Below are 23,449 nucleotides of genomic sequence, written 5' to 3' on the forward strand. Positions count from 1 at the left end.
AATTGTAGAATTCACTACATTGGTGTCAGCAGTGCCAGTGAGGTCATTGGAGAGGCTTGTATATTTCTCATAGACTAGACGTAACATTGTACATGTAAATCTGGGACACTCAAATTAGTATGATATGTTATGTTAGGTATGGTTAAATACTGTAAGACACAAGGTCACTTAAGGCAAAAACTAAAGTAGGGTGCTTGGTCGGGCGTATAACACGAGCGTCTACCAACCCAAAGGTTGCGAGCTCGAACCTCATCATGGACAACTTTAGCATTTTAGCTAACTAGCAACTTTACAACTACTTATTACTTTTTTTTAGCTAGGATACTTTGCAACTTCTTAACATATTAGCTAACCCTTCCTCTAAAAATTAACATTAACCTTAATCCTTTAACCTAACTCCTAACCCTATCCATACCTCTAACCCCTAGCCTAGCTAATGTTAGCCACATAGCTAACATTAGCGTTAGCAACCTAGTTAAATAAAGGTTCAATAAATTACAAAAATCTACTTTGAACAAAGAGGTTCTTGACTAATGTACTGAACAGTATTACTGTTGTAGGGTTCACAGTATTGTAGGGTTCACCATTTACCAAGATCCTGCAATATGTGTTCTGGGATATAATCCAGGCTAACTACTGTAACAGTCACAAAAAGAAGTGGATAGCCTGAGCCCTAACAGTCACAAAAATAGGTGGATAGCCTGGGCCCTAACAGTTACAAAAACTGTGCAGCGGTACGAGGTAATCGAGGTAGATATGTACATATACCAGTGGAGGCTCCTCAGAGGAGGAGGAAGGGGAGGACCATCCTCCTCATTGAAATATCATACAAATAAAAAATAGTGAAACACTAAAAAAAGTGATCATTTTTAGATGAAACTATACTAATATATTCATGTCACCAAATAATTAAAGGACATTGTTTAGCAATGAAAGTCTATAGTAACTTCAACAGCACTCTCTGGGGTAGTGCCATGGTATAGCCAGGGAACAGCTAGTTTCTGTCCTCCTCTGGGTACATTGACTTCAATATAAAACCTAGGAGGCTTGTAGGCCTCACCCCCTTCCATAGACATACATGGTAATTATGACCACTTCCGGAGGACGACCTCCAACTAATCAAAGCTTTTTCAGAATAAACTGACATGTTGTTCATCCAATCATAGGATTAGGATCAGAGAACGAACCAGTTGAGTTGTATTGGGGTTTCTGTGTGTTGAGAAACTTGGTGACATTATTGGATAGAGATTGAAAAGTGATAGTTGAGCATTTTTTCAAATTAGTTTCTTCAAATTACAAGAGACGGAGGAAGTAGATTAAAAATTGTTTTCTTGGTTTTAGAATGTATGTTTGTGCCCAGTCAGTGCAATTTATTTCAATTTGCCCTGTTAGTAGCAGTAGCTAGTTTGCTAACGTGGCCAGCTCCAGTGTGCAGTTTTCGACGCCAACATTACCTACAATTTTGTTGACTTGGTTGAAAAACCCCTTTCATTCTCTGGGGTACACGGAAAAGATGCGAATTAAAACTGAGAATTCGTTTCATTAATACAGATGCAAAGGTGAGGGCGTTCAATACCAATTGGTATCAGTATAGCTGGTTACAGGGAGCCTGTCGTCAAGCCGCCTGTATTGCTAGCCTGCTTTTTTGGGAAGTCTGAGCCTTAGTCGAAAGGTGGGTACAGATCAAAATCAAATCAAATGTATTTATATAGTCCTTCATACATCAGCTGATATCTCAACGTGCTGTACAGAAACCCAGCCTAAAACCCCAAACAGCAAGCAGTGACCTGAAGAACATCGATCGTTCAGCTAAACGGCAAAACAAAAGCAGGGAGCATATAAATGCCCACATCAGATTTAAACTTCTGGGAAAAAGCCGCATAGCTCGTTAAGAAGGTCTGCGTATTCAAACTGCACTACACAACGAGACAGTAAAAATAAATTGGGATGTTCTCAAGCGGATTATCCACACCATTGCGTTTTTGGGCAGGCAATAATAGGCTTTTAGAGGACACCACAAGAGGGAAAGTTCCGCTAACAGCGGTAATTGCACGTTACGATGCTTTACATCCTGAACATATGGAACTTTCGACTGTCTTTTCTGGGATGTCGAAATCAAATCAGAAGGATTTGACAGCTTCCATCGTATCATACATTAAACATTTGATTAAAGAGAGGTTGACGCTTTTTTTTCTCGCACGCGTTCATGTAGGCTTTCCACATTCCTCCGATATTTATTTAGCAAAGATGATATCACATAATCACTCGGGACAAGCACAAGCTTGTTACATAAATGTTGCAGCAGCCTAGGCTACACCTTACAATTAGAGATCTGACATGGAGTATGCGATGAAAACGAGACAATGTTTCAGTCTGATCAACGGTAGACTACTAATAAATGCTGTTGCATACAGCCTATGTGCGCTGTCCATTTGGTCAGGGTAAACTAATTAGTAACGTATTGTGTTTATAGTACATTTGTGTGTCAGGAGAAAATGTGGATGTGATCAAATGTGGTTTATATTCCAAATGGCTAGGCTGTCTATACGTTTTCAATCCCAAATGATTAACTGGAATGAATCAATCAACATAATAGTGGTTACAGATGTGAGTACATTTTTTAAAGGCCTACAGTTGCATAGACCTGCACGATACAAACATGCATAAAGTTCAGCCCTGAGAGTTCTATTCTCTATCAATTGTTGTCTCTGTGTCTGGGTAGAGGAAATCCCCCTCCTAATTATGTCTGAATGTGATTCATGTGAACAAGTATAAAGTTGCTTCCCCCAGGGCCAGGAGTTTTTTTCAGTTTTTTAAAACCATGGGACCTGAAAAAAACCGGTCCCATCATAGAAAACCATGTGACCTGAAAAACCTTTTTACAACTGATTCATCACTGTCATACCTTATAGGGTCCAGAGTTTTCCTGGTTAGGTTAGATAAGGAAAAACTCCGGGCCCCAGGGGTAAACATTGCCCCACCACTCTGGGACGTATGGTGCCACCAGTCTGCTTGCTTGTTTTCCGTTATCGTCACATACTTTGATGTGTCAAGTGGGCGAGATGCTCAGTCTATTTGACTTTGTGAATTTTGGGATGTCTGAGTTTAACTTCATGGAGAAACTGGCTGTCCAAACCTACAGTGGTGCAGCTGTAATGGAATGTCTCTGCCATTTACAGCTCAGTCCCTTCCTGTTCACTGATTAAGAGGTGATGACCACTCCACTCTACTGCCATTGTCAACTTTCTCCTGACATGAACTGAAGCCACGTCTCATGTGCCCGGTCATCCACTGGCACATTGAGTGTTTCCCCTCCAAGCACTGTGAGTACCTCTATCCATTTTCTCTCATTACTGTATGTAGAGTCAATTACAATCACATTATTACACATGAATGATTTTACTCCTTACTTGGACTAACTCATTATTAGCTATTTTGTCTGACTGTGTAGTGTTATTGTTTTTTGTCTTCCCAGTCAAATCCTGTCCTGCACTGAAGTCAAGTCTCTGAACACCTCAACTCATGCTTCATACCCTCATTCAGTCACTGCTGTGATCCCTTCCCAACACTGTAAGTAGCCCTCTCATTCCCCTTCCTTACAATATGGTACTATAAATGTCTTTATTAAGTGCTTTAGTTTAAAATCATTTGTCTTTGATGATTTTCTTAAGCCCACTTTGTCGTCCCTGTGCGTTCCGCGCCTAAACTGCTCGTCTCCCACCTAAACTGCTCGTCTCCCACCTATACTGCGCGTCTCCCACCTAAACTGCTCGTCTCCCACCTAAACTGCTCGTCTCCCACCTATACTGCGCGTCTCCCACCTAAACTGCGCGTCTCCCATCGTCCTCTATTTATCAAGTCACCAGCCTCCACTGACGTATAGGTAGGGGTAAAGTGACTAGGCAACATGATAAGTAATAAACAACAACAGCAGCGTATGTGACGAGTCTAAAGGGTTAGTGCAAAATGGTCAATGCAGAGAGCCTGTGTAGCTATTTGGTTAACTGCTTTATGTGAGACCCTTTCATAGAATATATGGTCTATTATACTCAGGGGTGTAAAGTACTTAATTGAAAATACTTTAAAGTACTACTGAAGTAGTTTTTGGGGGTATGTGTACTTTACTTTACTATTTATATTTTTGTCAACTTTTACTTTACTACATTCCTAAAGAAAACGAATGTACTTTTTACTCCGAACATTTGACCTGACAGACAAAAGTACTCGTTACATTTTGAACGCTTAGCAGGACCAAAATGGTTCAATTCACACACTTATCAAGAGAACATCCCTGGTCATGTCTACAGCCTCTTATCTGGTAGACTCACTAAACACAAATGCATCTTTTGTTAATGATGTCTGAGTGTTGGAGTGTGCCCCCTGGCTATCCGTACATTTTAAAAACAAGAAAATGGTGCTGTCTGCTTTGCTTAAACTAAGGAATTTGAAATAATTTATACTTCTACTTTTATTTTTGATACTAAAGTATACGCTGCTCAAAAAAATAAAGGGAACACTAAAATAACACATCCTAGATCTGAATGAATGAAATATTCTTATTAAATACTTTTTTCTTTACATAGTTGAATGTGCTGACAACAAAATCACACAAAAATTATCAATGGAAATCAAATTTATCAACCCATGGAGGTCTGGATTTGCAGTCACACTCAAAATTAAAGTGGAAAACCACACTACAGGCTGATCCAACTTTGATGTAATGTCATTAAAACAAGTCAAAATGAGGCTCAGTAGTGTGTGTGGCCTCCACGTGCCTGTATGACCTCCCTACAATGCCTGGGCATGCCCCTGATGAGGTGGCGGATGGTCTCCTGAGGTATCTCCTCCCAGACCTGGACTAAAGCATCCGCCAACTCCTGGACAGTCTCCAGTTTCAACTGTTCTGCCTTATTATTATTCGACCATGCTGGTCATTTATGAACATTTGAACATCTTGGCCATGTTCTGTTATAATCTCCACCCGGCACAGCCAGAAGAGGACTGGCCACCCCACATAGCCTGGTTCCTCTCTAGGTTTCTTCCTAAGTTTTGGCCTTTCTAGGGAGTTTTTCCTAGCCACCGTGCTTCTACACCTGCATTGCTTGCTGTTTGGGGTTTTAGGCTGGGTTTCTGTACAGCACTTTGAGATATCAGCTGATGTACGAAGGGCTATATAAATTGATTTGATTTGGTGCAACGTGGCATTGGTGGATGGAGCGAGACATGATGTCCCAGATGTGCTCAATTGGATTCAGGTCTGGGGAACGGGCGGGCCAGTCCATAGCATCAATGCCTTCCTCTTGCAGGAACTGCTGACACACTCCAGCCACATGAGGTCTAGCATTGTCTTGCATTATGAGGAACCCAGGGCCAACCGCACCAGCATATGGTCTCACAAGGGGTCTGAGGATCTCATCTCAGTACCTAATGGCAGTCAGGCTACCTCTAGCGAGCACATGGAGGGCTGTGCGGCCCCCCAAAGAAATGCCAACCCACACCATGACTGACCCACCGCCAAACCGGTCATGCTGGAGGATGTTGCTGGCAGCAGAACATTCTCCACGGCGTCTCCAGACTGTCACGTCTGTCACATGTGTTCAGTGTGAACCTGCTTTCATCTGTGAAGAGCACAGGGCGCCAGTAGCGAATTTGCCAATCTTGGTGTTCTCTGGCAAATGCCAAACGTCCTGCACGGTGTTGGGCTGTAAGCACAACCCCCACCTGTGGATGTCGGGCCCTCATACCACCCTCATGGAGTCTGTTTCTGACCGTTTGAGCAGACACATGCACATTTGTGGCCTGCTGGAGGTCATTTTGCAGGGCTCTGGCAGTGCTCCTCCTTGCACAAAGGCGGAGGTAGCGGTCCTGCTGCTGGGTTGTTGCCCTCCTACGGCCTCCTCCACGTCTCCTGATGTACTGGCCTGGTAGCGCCTCCATGCTCTGGACACTACGCTGACAGACACAGCAAACCTTCTTGCCACAGCTCGCATTGATGTGCCATCCTGGATGAGCTGCACTACCTGAGCCACTTGTGTGGGTTGCCTCATGCTACCACTAGAGTGAAAGCACCGCCAGCATTCAAAAGTGACCTAAACATCAGCCAGGAAGCATAGGAACTGAGAAGTGGTCTGTGGTTATCACCTGCAGAACCACTCCTTTATTGGGGGTGTCTTGCTAATTGCCTATAATTTCCACCTGTTGTCTATTCCATTTGCACAACAGCCTGTGAAATTTATTGTCAATCAGTGTTGCTTCCTAAGTGGACAGTTTGATTTCACAGAAGTGTGATTGACTTGGAGTTACATTGTGTGGGAACACTTAAACAACACAATCTGAAGCCTAATGTCATGAGCCCAAACACAATCTGAAGCCCAATGTCATGAGCCCAAACACAATCTGAAGCCCAATGTCATGAGCCCAAACACATTCTCTAGTCCAATGTCATGAGCCCAAACACAATCTGAAGCCCAATGTCATGAGCCCAAACACATTCTCTAGTCCAATGTCATGAGCCCAAAAACATTCTCTAGTCCAATGTCATGAGCCCAAACACATTCTCTAGTCCAATGTCATGAGCCCAAACACATTCTCTAGTCCAATGTCATGAGCCCAAACACATTCTCTAGTCCAATGTCATGAGCCCAAACACATTCTCTAGTCCAATGTCATGAGCCCAAACACATTCTCTAGTCCAATGTCATGAGCCCAAACATATTCTCTAGCCCAATGTCATGAGCCCAAACACAATCTGAAGCCTAATGTCATGAGCCCAAACATAATCTGAAGCCCAATGTCATGAGCCCAAACACAATCTGAAGCCCAATGTCATGAGCCCAAACACAATCTGAAGCCCAATGTCATGAACCCAAACACAATCTGATGCCCAATGTCATGAGCCCAAACACATTCTCTAGTCCAATGTCATGAGCCCAAACATATTCTCTAGTCCAATGTCATGAGCCCAAACACATTCTCTAGTCCAATGTCATGAGCCCAAACATATTCTCTAGTCCAATGTCATGAGCCCAAACACATTCTCTAGTACAATGTCATGAGCCCAAACACATTCTCTAGTCCAATGTCATGAGCCCAAACACAATCTCTAGTCCAATGTCATGAGCCCAAACATATTTTCTAGTCCAATGTCATGAGCCCAAACACATTCTCTAGTCCAATGTCATGAGCCCAAACACAATCTCTAGTCCAATGTCATGAGCCCAAACATATTCTCTAGTCCAATGTCATGAGCCCAAACACATTCTCTAGTCCAATGTCATGAGCTCAAACACATTCTCTAGTCCAATGTCATGAGCCCAAACACAATCTCTAGTCCAATGTCATGAGCGCAAACACATTCTCTAGTCCAATGTCATCAGCCCAAACACATTCTCTAGTCCAATGTCATGAGCCCAAACACATTCTCTAGCCCAATGTCATGAGCCCAAACACAATCTCTAGTCCAATGTCATGAGCCCAAACACATTCTCTAGTCCAATGTAATGAGCCCAAACACATTCTCTAGTCCAATGTCATGAGCCCAAACACATTCTCTAGTCCAATGTCATGAGCCCAAACACAATCTGAAGCCCAATGTCATGAGCCCAAACACATTCTCTAGTCCAATGTCATGAGCCCAAACATATTCTCTAGTCCAATGTCATGAGCCCAAACACATTCTCTAGTCCAATGTAATGAGCCCAAACACAATCTCAAGCACAATGTCATGAGCCCAAACACATTCTCTAGTCCAATGTCATGAGCCCATCTCTAGTCCAATGTCATGAGCCCAAACACATTCTCTAGTCCAATGTCATGAGCCCAAACACAATCTGAAGCCTAATGTCATGAGCCCAAACATAATCTGAAGCCCAATGTCATGAGCCCAAACACAATCTGAAGCCCAATGTCATGAACCCAAACACAATCTGATGCCCAATGTCATGAGCCCAAACACATTCTCTAGTCCAATGTCATGAGCCCAAACATATTCTCTAGTCCAATGTCATGAGCCCAAACACATTCTCTAGTCCAATGTCATGAGCCCAAACATATTCTCTAGTCCAATGTCATGAGCCCAAACACATTCTCTAGTCCAATGTCATGAGCCCAAACACATTCTCTAGTCCAATGTCATGAGCCCAAACACATTCTCAAGCCCAATGTCATGAGCCCAAACACATTCTCTAGTCCAATGTCATGAGCCCAAACACATTCTCTAGTCCAATGTCATGAGCTCAAACACAATCTGAAGCCTAATGTCATGAGCCCAAACATAATCTGAAGCCCAATGTCATGAGCCCAAACACAATCTGAAGCCCAATGTCATGAGCCCAAACACATTCTCTAGTCCAATGTCATGAGCCCAAACACATTCTCTAGTCCAATGTCATGAGCCCAAACACATTCTCTAGTCCAATGTCATGAGCCCAAACACATTCTCTAGTCCAATGTCATGAGCCCAAACACATTCTCTAGTCCAATGTCATGAGCCCAAACATATTCTCTAGCCCAATGTCATGAGCCCAAACACAATCTGAAGCCTAATGTCATGAGCCCAAACATAATCTGAAGCCCAATGTCATGAGCCCAAACACAATCTGAAGCCCAATGTCATGAGCCCAAACACAATCTGAAGCCCAATGTCATGAACCCAAACACAATCTGATGCCCAATGTCATGAGCCCAAACACATTCTCTAGTCCAATGTCATGAGCCCAAACATATTCTCTAGTCCAATGTCATGAGCCCAAACACATTCTCTAGTCCAATGTCATGAGCCCAAACACATTCTCTAGTCCAATGTCATGAGCCCAAACACATTCTCTAGTCCAATGTCATGAGCCCAAACACAATCTCTAGTCCAATGTCATGAGCCCAAACACAATCTCTAGTCCAATGTCATGAGCCCAAACATATTTTCTAGTCCAATGTCATGAGCCCAAACACATTCTCTAGTCCAATGTCATGAGCCCAAACACAATCTCTAGTCCAATGTCATGAGCCCAAACATATTCTCTAGTCCAATGTCATGAGCCCAAACACATTCTCTAGTCCAATGTCATGAGCTCAAACACATTCTCTAGTCCAATGTCATGAGCCCAAACACAATCTCTAGTCCAATGTCATGAGCGCAAACACATTCTCTAGTCCAATGTCATCAGCCCAAACACATTCTCTAGTCCAATGTCATGAGCCCAAACACATTCTCTAGCCCAATGTCATGAGCCCAAACACAATCTCTAGTCCAATGTCATGAGCCCAAACACATTCTCTAGTCCAATGTAATGAGCCCAAACACATTCTCTAGTCCAATGTCATGAGCCCAAACACAATCTGAAGCCCAATGTCATGAGCCCAAACACATTCTCTAGTCCAATGTCATGAGCCCAAACATATTCTCTAGTCCAATGTCATGAGCCCAAACACATTCTCTAGTCCAATGTCATGAGCCCAAACACAATCTCTAGTCCAATGTCATGAGCCCAAACACATTCTCTAGTCCAATGTCATGAGCCCAAACACATTCTCTAGTCCAATGTCATGAGCCCAAACACATTCTCTAGTCCAATGTCATGAGCCCAAACACATTCTCTAGTCCAATGTCATGAGCCCAAACACATTCTCTAGTCCAATGTCATGAGCCCAAACACAATCTGAAGCCTAATGTCATGAGCCCAAACATAATCTGAAGCCCAATGTCATGAGCCCAAACACAATCTGAAGCCCAATGTCATGAACCCAAACACAATCTGATGCCCAATGTCATGAGCCCAAACACATTCTCTAGTCCAATGTCATGAGCCCAAACATATTCTCTAGTCCAATGTCATGAGCCCAAACACATTCTCTAGTCCAATGTCATGAGCCCAAACACATTCTCTAGTCCAATGTCATGAGCCCAAAAACATTCTCTAGTCCAATGTCATGAGCCCAAACACATTCTCTAGTTCAATGTCATGAGCCCAAACATATTCTCTAGTGCAATGTCATGAGCCCAAACACATTCTCTAGTCCAATGTCATGAGCCCAAACACATTCTCTAGTCCAATGTCATGAGCCCAAACATATTCTCTAGTCCAATGTCATGAGCCCAAACACATTCTCTAGTCCAATGTCATGAGCCCAAACACATTCTCTAGTCCAATGTCATGAGCCCAAACATATTCTCTAGTCCAATGTCATGAGCCCAAACACATTCTCTAGTCCAATGTCATGAGCCCAAACACAATCTGAAGCCCAATGTCATGAGCCCAAACACAATCTCTAGTCCAATGTCATGAGCCCAAACACATTCTCTAGTCCAATGTCATGAGCCCAAACACAATCTCTAGTCCAATGTCATGAGCCCAAACACATTCTCTAGTCCAATGTCATGAGCCTAAACACATTCTCTAGTCCAATGTCATGAGCTCAAACACATTCTCTAGTCCAATGTCATGAGCCCAAACACATTCTCTAGTCCAATTTCATGAGCCCAAACATATTCTCTAGTCCAATGTCATGAGCCCAAACACATTCTCTAGTCCAATGTCATGAGCCCAAACACATTCTCTAGTCCAATGTCATGAGCCCAAACATATTCTCTAGTCCAATGTCATGAGCCCAAACACATTCTCTAGTCCAATGTCATGAGCCCAAACATATTCTCTAGTCCAATGTCATGAGCCCAAACACATTCTCTAGCCCAATGTCATGAGCCCAAACACATTCTCTAGTCCAATGTCATGAGCCCAAACACATTCTCTAGTCCAATGTCATGAGCCCAAACACAATCTGAAGCCTAATGTCATGAGCCCAAACATAATCTGAAGCCCAATGTCATGAGCCCAAACACAATCTGAAGCCCAATGTCATGAGCCCAAACACATTCTCTAGTCCAATTTCATGAGCCCAAACATATTCTCTAGTCCAATGTCATGAGCCCAAACACATTCTCTAGTCCAATGTCATGAGCCCAAACACATTCTCTAGTCCAATGTCATGAGCCCAAACATATTCTCTAGTCCAATGTCATGAGCCCAAACACATTCTCTAGTCCAATGTCATGAGCCCAAACATATTCTCTAGTCCAATGTCATGAGCCCAAACACATTCTCTAGCCCAATGTCATGAGCCCAAACACATTCTCTAGTCCAATGTCATGAGCCCAAACACATTCTCTAGTCCAATGTCATGAGCCCAAACACAATCTGAAGCCTAATGTCATGAGCCCAAACATAATCTGAAGCCCAATGTCATGAGCCCAAACACAATCTGAAGCCCAATGTCATGAGCCCAAACACAATCTGAAGCCCAATGTCATGAACCCAAACACAATCTGATACCCAATGTCATGAGCCCAAACACATTCTCTAGTCCAATGTCATGAGCCCAAACATATTCTCTAGTCCAATGTCATGAGCCCAAACACATTCTCTAGTCCAATGTCATGAGCCCAAACATATTCTCTAGTCCAATGTCATGAGCCCAAACACATTCTCTAGTCCAATGTCATGAGCCCAAACACATTCTCTAGTCCAATGTCATGAGCCCAAACACATTCTCTAGTCCAATGTCATGAGCCCAAACACAATCTCTAGTCCAATGTCATGAGCCCAAACATATTTTCTAGTCCAATGTCATGAGCCCAAACACATTCTCTAGTCCAATGTCATGAGCCCAAACATATTCTCTAGTCCAATGTCATGAGCCCAAACACATTCTCTAGTCCAATGTCATGAGCCCAAACACAATCTGAAGCCTAATGTCATGAGCCCAAACATAATCTGAAGCCCAATGTCATGAGCCCAAACACAATCTGAAGCCCAATGTCATGAACCCAAACACAATCTGATGCCCAATGTCATGAGCCCAAACACATTCTCTAGTCCAATGTCATGAGCCCAAACATATTCTCTAGTCCAATGTCATGAGCCCAAACACATTCTCTAGCCCAATGTCATGAGCCCAAACACATTCTCTAGTCCAATGTCATGAGCCCAAACACATTCTCTAGTCCAATGTCATGAGCCCAAACACAATCTGAAGCCTAATGTCATGAGCCCAAACATAATCTGAAGCCCAATGTCATGAGCCCAAACACAATCTGAAGCCCAATGTCATGAGCCCAAACACAATCTGAAGCCCAATGTCATGAACCCAAACACAATCTGATGCCCAATGTCATGAGCCCAAACACATTCTCTAGTCCAATGTCATGAGCCCAAACATATTCTCTAGTCCAATGTCATGAGCCCAAACACATTCTCTAGTCCAATGTCATGAGCCCAAACATATTCTCTAGTCCAATGTCATGAGCCCAAACACATTCTCTAGTCCAATGTCATGAGCCCAAACACATTCTCTAGTCCAATGTCATGAGCCCAAACACAATCTCTAGTCCAATGTCATGAGCCCAAACATATTTTCTAGTCCAATGTCATGAGCCCAAACACATTCTCTAGTCCAATGTCATGAGCACAAACACAATCTCTAGTCCAATGTCATGAGCCCAAACATATTCTCTAGTCCAATGTCATGAGCCCAAACACATTCTCTAGTCCAATGTCATGAGCTCAAACACATTCTCTAGTCCAATGTCATGAGCCCAAACACAATCTCTAGTCCAATGTCATGAGCCCAAACACATTCTCTAGTCCAATGTCATCAGCCCAAACACATTCTCTAGTCCAATGTCATGAGCCCAAACACATTCTCTAGCCCAATGTCATGAGCCCAAACACAATCTCTAGTCCAATGTCATGAGCCCAAACACATTCTCTAGTCCAATGTAATGAGCCCAAACACATTCTCTAGTCCAATGTCATGAGCCCAAACACATTCTCTAGTCCAATGTCATGAGCCCAAACACAATCTGAAGCCCAATGTCATGAGCCCAAACACATTCTCTAGTCCAATGTCATGAGCCCAAACATATTCTCTAGTCCAATGTCATGAGCCCAAACACATTCTCTAGTCCAATGTAATGAGCCCAAACACAATCTCAAGCCCAATGTCATGAGCCCAAACACATTCTCTAGTCCAATGTCATGAGCCCATCTCTAGTCCAATGTCATGAGCCCAAACACATTCTCTAGTCCAATGTCATGAGCCCAAACACAATCTGAAGCCTAATGTCATGAGCCCAAACATAATCTGAAGCCCAATGTCATGAGCCCAAACACAATCTGAAGCCCAATGTCATGAACCCAAACACAATCTGATGCCCAATGTCATGAGCCCAAACACATTCTCTAGTCCAATGTCATGAGCCCAAACATATTCTCTAGTCCAATGTCATGAGCCCAAACACATTCTCTAGTCCAATGTCATGAGCCCAAACATATTCTCTAGTCCAATGTCATGAGCCCAAACACATTCTCTAGTCCAATGTCATGAGCCCAAACACATTCTCTAGTCCAATGTCATGAGCCCAAACACATTCTCAAGCCCAATGTCATGAGCCCAAACACATTCTCTAGTCCAATGTCATGAGCCCAAACACATTCTCTAGTCCAATGTCATGAGCTCAAACACAATCTGAAGCCTAATGTCATGAGCCCAAACATAATCTAAAGCCCAATGTCATGAGCCCAAACACAATCTGAAGCCCAATGTCATGAGCCCAAACACAATCTGAAGCCCAATGTCATGAACCCAAACACAATCTGATGCCCAATGTCATGAGCCCAAACACATTCTCTAGTCCAATGTCATGAGCCCAAACATATTCTCTAGTCCAATGTCATGAGCCCAAACACATTCTCTAGTCCAATGTCATGAGCCCAAACATATTCTCTAGTCCAATGTCATGAGCCCAAACACATTCTCTAGTCCAATGTCATGAGCCCAAACACATTCTCTAGTCCAATGTCATGAGCCCAAACACATTCTCTAGTCCAATGTCATGAGCCCAAACACAATCTCTAGTCCAATGTCATGAGCCCAAACATATTTTCTAGTCCAATGTCATGAGCCCAAACACATTCTCTAGTCCAATGTCATGAGCCCAAACACAATCTCTAGTCCAATGTCATGAGCCCAAACATATTCTCTAGTCCAATGTCATGAGCCCAAACACATTCTCTAGTCCAATGTCATGAGCCCAAACATATTCTCTAGTCCAATGTCATGAGCCCAAACACATTCTCTAGTCCAATGTCATGAGCTCAAACACATTCTCTAGTCCAATGTCATGAGCCCAAACACAATCTCTAGTCCAATGTCATGAGCCCAAACACATTCTCTAGCCCAATGTCATGAGCCCAAACACAATCTCTAGTCCAATGTCATGAGCCCAAACACATTCTCTAGTCCAATGTAATGAGCCCAAACACATTCTCTAGTCCAATGTCATGAGCCCAAACACATTCTCTAGTCCAATGTCATGAGCCCAAACACAATCTGAAGCCCAATGTCATGAGCCCAAACACATTCTCTAGTCCAATGTCATGAGCCCAAACATATTCTCTAGTCCAATGTCATGAGCCCAAACACATTCTCTAGTCCAATGTAATGAGCCCAAACACAATCTCAAGCCCAATGTCATGAGCCCAAACACATTCTCTAGTCCAATGTCATGAGCCCATCTCTAGTCCAATGTCATGAGCCCAAACACATTCTCTAGTCCAATGTCATGAGCCCAAACACAATCTGAAGCCTAATGTCATGAGCCCAAACATAATCTGAAGCCCAATGTCATGAGCCCAAACACAATCTGAAGCCCAATGTCATGAACCCAAACACAATCTGATGCCCAATGTCATGAGCCCAAACACATTCTCTAGTCCAATGTCATGAGCCCAAACATATTCTCTAGTCCAATGTCATGAGCCCAAACACATTCTCTAGCCCAATGTCATGAGCCCAAACACATTCTCTAGTCCAATGTCATGAGCCCAAACACATTCTCTAGTCCAATGTCATGAGCCCAAACACAATCTGAAGCCTAATGTCATGAGCCCAAACATAATCTGAAGCCCAATGTCATGAGCCCAAACACAATCTGAAGCCCAATGTCATGAGCCCAAACACATTCTCTAGTCCAATGTCATGAGCCCAAACACATTCTCTAGTCCAATGTCATGAGCCCAAACACAATCTCTAGTCCAATGTCATGAGCCCAAACATATTTTCTAGTCCAATGTCATGAGCCCAAACACATTCTCTAGTCCAATGTCATGAGCACAAACACAATCTCTAGTCCAATGTCATGAGCCCAAACATATTCTCTAGTCCAATGTCATGAGCCCAAACACATTCTCTAGTCCAATGTCATGAGCTCAAACACATTCTCTAGTCCAATGTCATGAGCCCAAACACAATCTCTAGTCCAATGTCATGAGCCCAAACACATTCTCTAGTCCAATGTCATCAGCCCAAACACATTCTCTAGTCCAATGTCATGAGCCCAAACACATTCTCTAGCCCAATGTCATGAGCCCAAACACAATCTCTAGTCCAATGTCATGAGCCCAAACACATTCTCTAGTCCAATGTAATGAGCCCAAACACATTCTCTAGTCCAATGTCATGAGCCCAAACACATTCTCTAGTCCAATGTCATGAGCCCAAACACAATCTGAAGCCCAATGTCATGAGCCCAAACACATTCTCTAGTCCAATGTCATGAGCCCAAACATATTCTCTAGTCCAATGTCATGAGCCCAAACACATTCTCTAGTCCAATGTAATGAGCCCAAACACAATCTCAAGCCCAATGTCATGAGCCCAAACACATTCTCTAGTCCAATGTCATGAGCCCATCTCTAGTCCAATGTCATGAGCCCAAACACATTCTCTAGTCCAATGTCATGAGCCCAAACACAATCTGAAGCCTAATGTCATGAGCCCAAACATAATCTGATGCCCAATGTCATGAGCCCAAACACAATCTGAAGCCCAATGTCATGAACCCAAACACAATCTGATGCCCAATGTCATGAGCCCAAACACATTCTCTAGTCCAATGTCATGAGCCCAAACATATTCTCTAGTCCAATGTCATGAGCCCAAACACATTCTCTAGTCCAATGTCATGAGCCCAAACATATTCTCTAGTCCAATGTCATGAGCCCAAACACATTCTCTAGTCCAATGTCATGAGCCCAAACACATTCTCTAGTCCAATGTCATGAGCCCAAACACATTCTCAAGCCCAATGTCATGAGCCCAAACACATTCTCTAGTCCAATGTCATGAGCCCAAACACATTCTCTAGTCCAATGTCATGAGCTCAAACACAATCTGAAGCCTAATGTCATGAGCCCAAACATAATCTGAAGCCCAATGTCATGAGCCCAAACACAATCTGAAGCCCAATGTCATGAGCCCAAACACAATCTGAAGCCCAATGTCATGAACCCAAACACAATCTGATGCCCAATGTCATGAGCCCAAACACATTCTCTAGTCCAATGTCATGAGCCCAAACATATTCTCTAGTCCAATGTCATGAGCCCAAACACATTCTCTAGTCCAATGTCATGAGCCCAAACATATTCTCTAGTCCAATGTCATGAGCCCAAACACATTCTCTAGTCCAATGTCATGAGCCCAAACACATTCTCTAGTCCAATGTCATGAGCCCAAACACATTCTCTAGTCCAATGTCATGAGCCCAAACATATTCTCTAGTCCAATGTCATGAGCCCAAACACATTCTCTAGTCCAATGTCATGAGCCCAAACACATTCTCTAGTCCAATGTCATGAGCCCAAACACAATCTCTAGTCCAATGTCATGAGCCCAAACATATTTTCTAGTCCAATGTCATGAGCCCAAACACATTCTCTAGTCCAATGTCATGAGCACAAACACAATCTCTAGTCCAATGTCATGAGCCCAAACATATTCTCTAGTCCAATGTCATGAGCCCAAACACATTCTCTAGTCCAATGTCATGAGCTCAAACACATTCTCTAGTCCAATGTCATGAGCCCAAACACAATCTCTAGTCCAATGTCATGAGCCCAAACACATTCTCTAGTCCAATGTCATCAGCCCAAACACATTCTCTAGTCCAATGTCATGAGCCCAAACACATTCTCTAGCCCAATGTCATGAGCCCAAACACAATCTCTAGTCCAATGTCATGAGCCCAAACACATTCTCTAGTCCAATGTAATGAGCCCAAACACATTCTCTAGTCCAATGTCATGAGCCCAAACACATTCTCTAGTCCAATGTCATGAGCCCAAACACAATCTGAAGCCCAATGTCATGAGCCCAAACACATTCTCTAGTCCAATGTCATGAGCCCAAACATATTCTCTAGTCCAATGTCATGAGCCCAAACACATTCTCTAGTCCAATGTAATGAGCCCAAACACAATCTCAAGCCCAATGTCATGAGCCCAAACACATTCTCTAGTCCAATGTCATGAGCCCATCTCTAGTCCAATGTCATGAGCCCAAACACATTCTCTAGTCCAATGTCATGAGCCCAAACACAATCTGAAGCCTAATGTCATGAGCCCAAACATAATCTGAAGCCCAATGTCATGAGCCCAAACACAATCTGAAGCCCAATGTCATGAACCCAAACACAATCTGATGCCCAATGTCATGAGCCCAAACACATTCTCTAGTCCAATGTCATGAGCCCAAACATATTCTCTAGTCCAATGTCATGAGCCCAAACACATTCTCTAGTCCAATGTCATGAGCCCAAACATATTCTCTAGTCCAATGTCATGAGCCCAAACACATTCTCTAGTTCAATGTCATGAGCCCAAACACATTCTCTAGTCCAATGTCATGAGCCCAAACACATTCTCAAGCCCAATGTCATGAGCCCAAACACATTCTCTAGTCCAATGTCATGAGCCCAAACACATTCTCTAGTCCAATGTCATGAGCTCAAACACAATCTGAAGCCTAATGTCATGAGCCCAAACAAAATCTGAAGCCCAATGTCATGAGCCCAAACACAATCTGAAGCCCAATGTCATGAGCCCAAACACAATCTGAAGCCCAATGTCATGAACCCAAACACAATCTGATGCCCAATGTCATGAGCCCAAACACATTCTCTAGTCCAATGTCATGAGCCCAAACATATTCTCTAGTCCAATGTCATGAGCCCAAACACATTCTCTAGTCCAATGTCATGAGCCCAAACATATTCTCTAGTCCAATGTCATGAGCCCAAACACATTCTCTAGTCCAATGTCATGAGCCCAAACACATTCTCTAGTCCAATGTCATGAGCCCAAACACATTCTCTAGTCCAATGTCATGAGCCCAAACACAATCTCTAGTCCAATGTCATGAGCCCAAACATATTTTCTAGTCCAATGTCATGAGCCCAAACACATTCTCTAGTCCAATGTCATGAGCCCAAACACAATCTCTAGTCCAATGTCATGAGCCCAAACATATTCTCTAGTCCAATGTCATGAGCCCAAACACATTCTCTAGTCCAATGTCATGAGCCCAAACATATTCTCTAGTCCAATGTCATGAGCCCAAACACATTCTCTAGTCCAATGTCATGAGCTCAAACACATTCTCTAGTCCAATGTCATGAGCCCAAACACAATCTCTAGTCCAATGTCATGAGCCCAAACACATTCTCTAGTCCAATGTCATCAGCCCAAACACATTCTCTAGTCCAATGTCATGAGCCCAAACACATTCTCTAGCCCAATGTCATGAGCCCAAACACAATCTCTAGTCCAATGTCATGAGCCCAAACACATTCTCTAGTCCAATGTAATGAGCCCAAACACATTCTCTAGTCCAATGTCATGAGCCCAAACACATTCTCTAGTCCAATGTCATGAGCCCAAACACAATCTGAAGCCCAATGTCATGAGCCCAAACACATTCTCTAGTCCAATGTCATGAGCCCAAACATATTCTCTAGTCCAATGTCATGAGCCCAAACACATTCTCTAGTCCAATGTAATGAGCCCAAACACAATCTCAAGCCCAATGTCATGAGCCGAAACACATTCTCTAGTCCAATGTCATGAGCCCATCTCTAGTCCAATGTCATGAGCCCAAACACATTCTCTAGTCCAATGTCATGAGCCCAAACACAATCTGAAGCCTAATGTCATGAGCCCAAACATAATCTGAAGCCCAATGTCATGAGCCCAAACACAATCTGAAGCCCAATGTCATGAACCCAAACACAATCTGATGCCCAATGTCATGAGCCCAAACACATTCTCTAGTCCAATGTCATGAGCCCAAACATATTCTCTAGTCCAATGTCATGAGCCCAAACACATTCTCTAGTCCAATGTCATGAGCCCAAACATATTCTCTAGTCCAATGTCATGAGCCCAAACACATTCTCTAGTCCAATGTCATGAGCCCAAACACATTCTCTAGTCCAATGTCATGAGCCCAAACACATTCTCAAGCCCAATGTCATGAGCCCAAACACATTCTCTAGTCCAATGTCATGAGCCCAAACACATTCTCTAGTCCAATGTCATGAGCTCAAACACAATCTGAAGCCTAATGTCATGAGCCCAAACATAATCTGAAGCCCAATGTCATGAGCCCAAACACAATCTGAAGCCCAATGTCATGAGCCCAAACACAATCTGAAGCCCAATGTCATGAACCCAAACACAATCTGATGCCCAATGTCATGAGCCCAAACACATTCTCTAGTCCAATGTCATGAGCCCAAACATATTCTCTAGTCCAATGTCATGAGCCCAAACACATTCTCTAGTCCAATGTCATGAGCCCAAACATATTCTCTAGTCCAATGTCATGAGCCCAAACACATTCTCTAGTCCAATGTCATGAGCCCAAACACATTCTCTAGTCCAATGTAATGAGCCCAAACACAATCTCTAGTCCAATGTCATGAGCCCAAACATATTCTCTAGTCCAATGTCATGAGCCCAAACACAATCTGAAGCCCAATGTCATGAGCCCAAACACATTCTCTAGTCCAATGTCATGAGCCCAAACATATTCTCTAGTCCAATGTCATGAGCCCAAACACATTCTCTAGTCCAATGTAATGAGCCCAAACACAATCTCAAGCCCAATGTCATGAGCCCAAACACATTCTCTAGTCCAATGTCATGAGCCCATCTCTAGTCCAATGTCATGAGCCCAAACTCATTCTCTAGTCCAATGTCATGAGCCCAAACACAATCTGAAGCCTAATGTCATGAGCCCAAACATAATCTGAAGCCCAATGTCATGAGCCCGAACACAATCTGAAGCCCAATGTCATGAACCCAAACACAATCTGATGCCCAATGTCATGAGCCCAAACACATTCTCTAGTCCAATGTCATGAGCCCAAACATATTCTCTAGTCCAATGTCATGAGCCCAAACACATTCTCTAGTCCAATGTCATGAGCCCAAACATATTCTCTAGTCCAATGTCATGAGCCCAAACACAATCTCTAGTCCATTGTCATGAGCCCATCTCTAGTCCAATGTCATGAGCCCAAACACATTCTCTAGTCCAATGTCATGAGCCCAAACACAATCTGAAGCCTAATGTCATGAGCCCAAACATAATCTGAAGCCCAATGTCATGAGCCCAAACACAATCTGAAGCCCAATGTCATGAACCCAAACACAATCTGATGCCCAATGTCATGAGCCCAAACACATTCTCTAGTCCAATGTCATGAGCCCAAACATATTCTCTAGTCCAATGTCATGATCCCAAACACATTCTCTAGCCCAATGTCATGAACCCAAACACAATCTGATGCCCAATGTCATGAGCCCAAACACATTCTCTAGTCCAATGTCATGAGCCCAAACATATTCTCTAGTCCAATGTCATGAGCCCAAACACATTCTCTAGTCCAATGTCATGAGCCCAAACATATTCTCTAGTCCAATGTCATGAGCCCAAACACATTCTCTAGTCCAATGTCATGAGCCCAAACACATTCTCTAGTCCAATGTCATGAGCCCAAACACATTCTCTAGTCCAATGTCATGAGCCCAAACATATTCTCTAGTCCAATGTCATGAGCCCAAACACATTCTCTAGTCCAATGTCATGAGCCCAAACACATTCTCTAGTCCAATGTCATGAGCCCAAACACAATCTCTAGTCCAATGTCATGAGCCCAAACATATTTTCTAGTCCAATGTCATGAGCCCAAACACATTCTCTAGTCCAATGTCATGAGCACAAACACAATCTCTAGTCCAATGTCATGAGCCCAAACATATTCTCTAGTCCAATGTCATGAGCCCAAACACATTCTCTAGTCCAATGTCATGAGCCCAAACACATTCTCTAGTCCAATGTCATGAGCCCAAACACATTCTCAAGCCCAATGTCATGAGCCCAAACACATTCTCTAGTCCAATGTCATGAGCCCAAACACATTCTCTAGTCCAATGTCATGAGCTCAAACACAATCTGAAGCCTAATGTCATGAGCCCAAACATAATCTGAAGCCCAATGTCATGAGCCCAAACACAATCTGAAGCCCAATGTCATGAGCCCAAACACAATCTGAAGCCCAATGTCATGAACCCAAACACAATCTGATGCCCAATGTCATGAGCCCAAACACATTCTCTAGTCCAATGTCATGAGCCCAAACATATTCTCTAGTCCAATGTCATGAGCCCAAACACATTCTCTAGTCCAATGTCATGAGCCCAAACATATTCTCTAGTCCAATGTCATGAGCCCAAACACATTCTCTAGTCCAATGTCATGAGCCCAAACACATTCTCTAGTCCAATGTCATGAGCCCAAACACATTCTCTAGTCCAATGTCATGAGCCCAAACATATTCTCTAGTCCAATGTCATGAGCCCAAACACATTCTCTAGTCCAATGTCATGAGCCCAAACACAATCTCTAGTCCAATGTCATGAGCCCAAACATATTTTCTAGTCCAATGTCATGAGCCCAAACACATTCTCTAGTCCAATGTCATGAGCACAAACACAATCTCTAGTCCAATGTCATGAGCCCAAACATATTCTCTAGTCCAATGTCATGAGCCCAAACACATTCTCTAGTCCAATGTCATGAGCTCAAACACATTCTCTAGTCCAATGTCATGAGCCCAAACACAATCTCTAGTCCAATGTCATGAGCCCAAACACATTCTCTAGTCCAATGTCATCAGCCCAAACACATTCTCTAGTCCAATGTCATGAGCCCAAACACATTCTCTAGCCCAATGTCATGAGCCCAAACACAATCTCTAGTCCAATGTCATGAGCCCAAACACATTCTCTAGTCCAATGTAATGAGCCCAAACACATTCTCTAGTCCAATGTCATGAGCCCAAACACATTCTCTAGTCCAATGTCATGAGCCCAAACACAATCTGAAGCCCAATGTCATGAGCCCAAACACATTCTCTAGTCCAATGTCATGAGCCCAAACACAATCTGAAGCCCAATGTCATGAGCCCAAACACATTCTCTAGTCCAATGTCATGAGCCCAAACATATTCTCTAGTCCAATGTCATGAGCCCAAACACATTCTCTAGTCCAATGTAATGAGCCCAAACACAATCTCAAGCCCAATGTCATGAGCCCAAACACATTCTCTAGTCCAATGTCATGAGCCCATCTCTAGTCCAATGTCATGAGCCCAAACACATTCTCTAGTCCAATGTCATGAGCCCAAACACAATCTGAAGCCTAATGTCATGAGCCCAAACATAATCTGAAGCCCAATGTCATGAGCCCAAACACAATCTGAAGCCCAATGTCATGAACCCAAACACAATCTGATGCCCAATGTCATGAGCCCAAACACATTCTCTAGTCCAATGTCATGAGCCCAAACATATTCTCTAGTCCAATGTCATGAGCCCAAACACATTCTCTAGTCCAATGTCATGAGCCCAAACATATTCTCTAGTCCAATGTCATGAGCCCAAACACATTCTCTAGTTCAATGTCATGAGCCCAAACACATTCTCTAGTCCAATGTCATGAGCCCAAACACATTCTCAAGCCCAATGTCATGAGCCCAAACACATTCTCTAGTCCAATGTCATGAGCCCAAACACATTCTCTAGTCCAATGTCATGAGCTCAAACACAATCTGAAGCCTAATGTCATGAGCCCAAACATAATCTGAAGCCCAATGTCATGAGCCCAAACACAATCTGAAGCCCAATGTCATGAGCCCAAACACAATCTGAAGCCCAATGTCATGAACCCAAACACAATCTGATGCCCAATGTCATGAGCCCAAACACATTCTCTAGTCCAATGTCATGAGCCCAAACATATTCTCTAGTCCAATGTCATGAGCCCAAACACATTCTCTAGTCCAATGTCATGAGCCCAAACATATTCTCTAGTCCAATGTCATGAGCCCAAACACATTCTCTAGTCCAATGTCATGAGCCCAAACACATTCTCTAGTCCAATGTCATGAGCCCAAACACATTCTCTAGTCCAATGTCATGAGCCCAAACACAATCTCTAGTCCAATGTCATGAGCCCAAACATATTTTCTAGTCCAATGTCATGAGCCCAAACA

At 43.2% G+C, this 23,449-nt stretch overlaps 1 long non-coding RNA gene across 1 annotated transcript in view; it reads left to right on the plus strand.

Moving 5' to 3' along the window:
* Positions 1–3,182: 3,182 nt before the first annotated feature.
* The window catches only part of LOC118944475, a 55,325-nt gene continuing 35,058 nt past the window's right edge, over positions 3,183–23,449 (plus strand). The window contains exons 1-2 of the long non-coding RNA XR_005039813.1: positions 3,183–3,323; positions 3,476–3,570. This is a non-coding gene — a long non-coding RNA (uncharacterized LOC118944475). The remainder of the gene's footprint in view (positions 3,324–3,475; positions 3,571–23,449) is intronic.

This window comes from Oncorhynchus mykiss, chromosome 26 (assembly GCF_013265735.2).
Source record: "Oncorhynchus mykiss isolate Arlee chromosome 26, USDA_OmykA_1.1, whole genome shotgun sequence".
NCBI lineage: Eukaryota > Metazoa > Chordata > Actinopteri > Salmoniformes > Salmonidae > Oncorhynchus > Oncorhynchus mykiss.